We start from the raw sequence: 6,384 nt of genomic DNA, 5'->3' as shown, positions 1-6,384 counted from the left end.
TTGTCTCATCAGTAGGAAACACCTCTTGCAGCCCTGGGATTTTAAAGCACAATAGCAGCTCCTACTGGAGCCAAAGCTTTTTAATTATGATTTACCTTGGCAGTTAGCAGGTTCAAGTTACTTAAAGCAAAACTGAAACAGCTCAGGTCAAGAATAATTCTCCAATTAGCCTGATAGGTCTTGGATGAAGGGGAGGTTCCCACGATTTTATCCTCACTGGCAGTACCAAGCTTAATCCTGAGACCACATAAAGGCAGCTGTTTCTAATGCCAGAGGGAGGTGTGGGCAGCCAACTAGAAGAGACTCAACTCCAAACTACACATTCTAAGGGCAACCCAAACCTTTCCCTTCCCTCTCACGCAATTCATCACCCTGGAGTAATTTACAGATTATTAACTGGCCTGTTAATTTTTTTAATTTCCTAGGTATTCTTGTAGTCAAGAAGAACAACCAAACCCAAAAACCTCCTTTCAACTTTCAGTCTGGGTAAACTTGAGCAGAAATATACAAAAGTTGAAACCAGCCTTTGAGAACCTCGTCTTTACTTACAGGAGGGCTGAATGTTTCTGTGCTGTAACTTCCACGTTCATTGAGACAGCTGTATTTTAACCAATGACGATGTTCTTTATTAATTCAACAAGTTGAAGGTCATTTCAACTTCTTTGAAGATTTAAGTAACACCAGTTGAGAAGACAACTCAAATGAAACACTGTCATATCACTGCAACTGAAATACACATGAAATTCAGCTACTGCCTACACTTGGTACTCCAGATTTAGTTCGCCCATTAGGAGCTCTCTGCTCTGACTTATTTTCCATGTTTTTGTGTGAGATCCTTCAAGCTGACATTTACAAGTAACTTACAATTCAACATCCCCCCACCCCCCGTTTTATTTTACCAGAACATCTATCTATCAACTCAAACACATAAAAACTTAGGTACTTTCAGACACCTTCTGAGGCATTTAAAATAACATATTTTGACTTCTTTATGCAGCTCAACATGTGCACAGCCAAACACCCATCCATTTTCAAAAACTGATATGAAATACTATTAAACATTTATGCCAGTTTACAACAACAAGATTTCAGAACAGGCATACTGCTAAAGTTACTTCAACTGTAGTTCAGCAGAACAAACACCAGGAAAGACATAACAAGAAAATTAAATAACTTTCTCTTAAGGAGTTGAGCACTAAATATCATAATTCTTTAGAGAACACTTGAGAAAGGGCAAGTCAGTTGAAAAATGGTACTAACCTTTAAAGCCAAGTACTAACACATTCCTGTGTTCGGCAAGGGATATGCCCTCCTCTCAGAACTGGACTGGCTTTGCATCCCTGCAAACCGCTTAAGGCCGGCACCTCTTTTTTTGTTATTTAATGCACATGCTAGGAAAACAAATGGTGAAACAGTTCACAGCCCCTGCGTCAAATTTTCTAAGAACTCAGAATAAACACAGATCCAAAACATGGTTATACAGCATAAAGCAATGACAATAGTCTATATTCACTGAGTAAAAGAAACCATTGTTATGAACAGGTCAATTTTGATACCTGTTCCCATCACGTTAAAACTCTTTTCAAGACTATAGCCCAGAGAAGTGCTCTCCAAAGTGAGATGCATACACCCCAGGGGGTGTGCAAGACAACCCATTTGGGTGCAAGAAGAAAGTATTTTTTTGTACCATTAATAAACAGAATTTTAAGTAATTTTTAAAAAGTGTTTATTTCATCTTTATCTCATACTTTTTCAGTTTCTACTCTTGTGTATGTACATAATATATTAGGACAGTAGTACATATATAATTTATAAATAAATATACATATATTGGGTGCACACTTAAAAGTTTTACTGATAGAGGCTTGCAATCAAAAAAGTTTGGAGACCACTGGCCTCGAGGATGCTGTATGACATCTACAGCTGCTAGCCCAGTCACATGTCCTGTTGCTACATTATTTTTTTTAACGTCAATCTGAAATACTCTCCTCAGCAGCCTATTTTCAATACAGCCATGGAGAGTTTTTTTACCCTCAAGCACAGAGATATAATGGAAATTTTAGAAGGATTAGGCTTGGGTATAAAGCACTGTTGACAGAGTATCCTTTGGTGGACACTAAAGTTACAACTTCACAGCAGATACACGTGAAATTATCATTAAAACATATGCAACTTCTAAATCAGATTAGAGCCATCCTTTCCTTTTTGCAGTTCGGTAGTCCCATTTTAGCCTTGCATCAGCACTTCTTCACTGCCCCCTGCCCCTCCGTCCCACACCAACTTCATTTGCTGCTTGCCACAGGTGCCGATCTCTGTCAGCACTGCAAGGGGTCCCCAAATTAACCACTCTGGAACCAGAAGTGCCCCTGAAGGGGCTGGGGACTGTGCCCCACTTGAACAATGAGCCTGGCCTCAGACTCCTCTTGCAGCCCCCACTGCAGAGACACATGCTGAGGCAGCACCCCAAGGTGGCTGCCTCTGGCCACCCACAGAGGCAGATAATAGACTGCCCAGGGAGGTGGTTGAGTCACCATCCCTGGATGTGTTTAAGAGATGTTTAGATGTGGTGTTGAGGGATATGGTGTAGGGGAGAACTTTGCAGAGTAGGGTAGATGGTTGGACTCGATGATCCCAAGGGTCTCTTCCAACCTAGACAATTCTATGATTCTATATGATTCTATGAGGGTGAAGGTCCCAAATGGCCACCCAGCAAGGCACAGTTCACAGGCAGCAGCTGCTCTTCCCAGTTAGTGTCTGGGGAAGCCAGCCAGCAAGTATCCCAGCATTTCAGTGCATGTGGTACCATGCTGTTTCCCAGGGCAGCAGTGGCAGGTTGTGCATTTTGACATGCCTATTCCAGCACTTTTAAAACTGATTCCTAAAAATATTACCCACGATAGAAAAAAAAAAAGGAAGAAGAAATGTGTATCCTGAATCCACATACCTGCCTAGAATCTGGCAAAGTTAGAAAAAAAAGACTTGTTTTAAATAAGAAAGCAGCACATTGTATTTAAAAACCTTCATCTCTGCTTCACTCTGACTACTTTTAAGTTTGTTTTCCCTTTGATCTAGACACTTTCATTCAGGCAAAAGAAAGACTCACATGTGGGGGGGATGCGTGTGCATTGAAAAAAATTAAAAGCATGTGTGGTAAGCCAATGCTACACTACACATCACAGCCGGCATACTGATCACAGCCACAGCTCAACTCACCGGCCAAGTCTCTTTAACCCACTTGCTGAAACAGGGATACTCGCTAGTTCTTAAGTCCACGCAGAACATAGATCTACCTAGTGTGACACTGTTTGGCTATGATGACTGGCTGTAGGGAACATGAAAGTTTTAAAGATCGTATATTCTGATCTCATTTAGATCATAGATCATTTGCTTACCCATTGAAAAAGTCCAATCATTTACATTTGATTACAGCCTACTGCTGATATCAAGTGATGCAATCAACCCATTACATCTCATAGTAGGTTGTCAACCAGGGAATGGCCCTTGAGTTGGAAACCAAGCACATTTCTTCTGATCACAAGTTTTCCTAGCTTCCACTTTCCATCACTTTGTAATTTGTATGCCCCACACCCCTAAATCAGAGGCCAACACCACCCAAACTGAGCAGTCAACATTTGTTGTTATGTCATAGTTTGGTATTCCCTTCATTTACACTTTAATTTTTGAGCCTTAAAACAAAAACTGGCAACGTGTCAAGATGGGAAATCCAACAGAAGAGCAAAACTCTAGGGAAGGGACTAGAAGGGATCTCTGGTTTATCAAGTCTAGTTGCCTACTATTCAGACACCACTTTGCATTTCATTTCTTTCATAGATATACTTGGCTCTTCCTTCAAAGCAGGTCTCTGCCTGGAAGGCTGTTCCAGAATTAGTTCTAGTAATTATGAACTTTGTTTCTAATCTAAATCTTATTTACAGAAAGTTTATAACTACTTGCTTTTGTCCTAATGCTCTTCTAGCTCACAGTGCTTCTGCCCTTCACCTATCATTTATACAAACAAAAAGTAGAGAAAAGAGTAGTATTCTGAATCCATAAATAACCTTACTACTACAGGTGGAATGGAATACCCATGGAATTAAATTTCCAGAGCATACAGAAGATAAAATATTTAACTTTCTAGAGTAGGGAACAAGGAGGGGGGAAAGGAAGCAAAAAGAGCTAGCCTGAAGGTATGACCTGTTTGGTTGTCCAAAGAAGTCTTTTCTCCCCTCATCCTGGATAAATGGGCTTGTAGCTATTGTAATCATTTGTTACGGGGGTGACCTTCACAGTAATCCACTGTAATGCTCCACATGAAAAAAACTGTACAGAATCAACTGTATGAACCAAAGTTAATACAACTCCACAGACCATTAAAACAAAGACCAAAACACAATCTGTCTTGTTAAAGGAAATATGATTTTACAATACATACCATCCTTGAGTTTGGTACAATAGTGTATCCTCCATGAAAGGAAACAACAAAACCTCCTAAGCTTTAAAAACAGTATTACGTATTTTGCATCCTTCTACTCATTCAACTTAAATAAAAAACAAATGAAGAATGGAGCCAAAATGGTCAATAAACAAACCATCCAGCATTCATTCACAGGCAACAGAAATCGAAGTACCATATGTACATTGTTCTCTCATATTATGTCCAGAAGATAGAAGCATGCAACACCATTATTGTAAACAATGAAAAAAGGTGTACATTTTAGAGTGTGAAATACTTCTCCACTTTCACTAGTTTGATTGAAACCTTCCAAGTTCGGTATGAATCGGCCTGTGATGGTTTTCAGGTCAGCAAGCAGACCTGCAAGTAGGTATTCCGAATTTTAAATCTATTTGTAAAACCCGAAGTAACTCTGTCAACAGAAGTCAACAAGGGGAAAGAAAGAAGTTATTTTCAGTTTGAGACATACCATCATTTTACACCAAAGGAGATCCAACCCTATTGGCATTACTCTCATAAAATTTCCATATTTAACACCTAATTTAGAACAGGCAAACAAGGGTGTATAAAACCTTCTAAGAGCTCATGAAATAAATATAGTACAATAGGTTTACAAAACTCATACTGCACATTATTTTTAGGTAGGCTACATAATTTGTATTTTTACTGTGAGAACATAAAAACAAGACTGACCTTTACAAAAATTATGACTTCCTATAGAGTAAAAACACTTGCCCCTGCTTCTACTTATTAGTGTTTTAAAATGAATAGCAAATTGATACAGAGAGACAAAACACTCCCATTGTAATGCAAACAGTAGACAGCTTTTTAGCCTGTCCTCATAATTTGGGAGAGAAAAGACAAATTGATCTGTCATACCAAAATTTTAAAACCAGAGCTAACTGGCAGAGAAGCCTAAAAGAAAATAAAAAAACCTCTTAGACTGAAAGTTACAGAATTTCAAGGCAAAGTGAGCTCTCAAGAAAACCTTGTCCAAGCACAACGAAATGAGAATGTTCCTCATGCTAGTCTCATAACTTTCCACATTTCCACAGCTGAACCCCTGGTTCAGAGACCTACAACTGAGATAGCATTGAAAACGTAGGTCAAAGCCAAGGTACTTCAGTCAAAACAAAGCTTGGAAACTATTAAAAAACGAAAGTGAGCTGCTCTAGCTTTCTTGAGCAGTAACATATAAACCTATAGCAGAGTAAATAGCATTGTTTTAGTGATAATATAAAAATAGCTTGCAAGCTAAGTTACCTTTCAGACTAAACTCCATATATTTGATATCATATCAACAAGGTTTAATTTTCTCAACCTTTTTTATGCTTTTTAAAGGCATTTTCTAAGATTTTTTTTTTTATTATTTTGTACAGTTAAGCTAACACCTGCCAGGTTTGCATGCTTTTTAAGGATGCACTTTGTCACCTAGTAGAATATAAAAACACAGTAAAACAGTGCAGAATTTTGTAAAAATACTTTAAATAAATTTACACTTCACTATAAGATTATTCAAGTTAAGAATTAATCACCAGATTCAACAGTGTAACTCCTTTACTTCTGTTATCCTCATTGCACATCAAAAACAAAGTTGCTATTTCTGCCAAGACTAAAAGAGTGAATCCTCAACCTCTGCTGGCCTAACAAGGAAACACTGCTCCACAGACAGCATAATTGTGGTCTTCTGCAGACAATTAAAACCTGAATTCACCAGAAATTTCTCACTACAAGCAAAATCAGAAGGCAAAACTTCAAAGGACTCTTAGATGCACAGATCCTCATCAAGGATCAATACAGGTAGCCTCTCTGTGATTTCACAAACATAGCTCAGTATCTATGACCAGCTTTTTCTTAGCAATGCAGGCCACAACTTATAGATCACTAGGTATGTTGGTTTTTTTTTTTTTTTAATCAAAAAATAATGGGCA

The sequence above is a fragment of the Vanellus vanellus genome (assembly GCF_965231255.1).
Source record: "Vanellus vanellus genome assembly, chromosome: 4".
NCBI classification, from domain to species: Eukaryota; Metazoa; Chordata; class Aves; order Charadriiformes; family Charadriidae; genus Vanellus; species Vanellus vanellus.
This window is presented reverse-complemented; position numbering follows the sequence as displayed.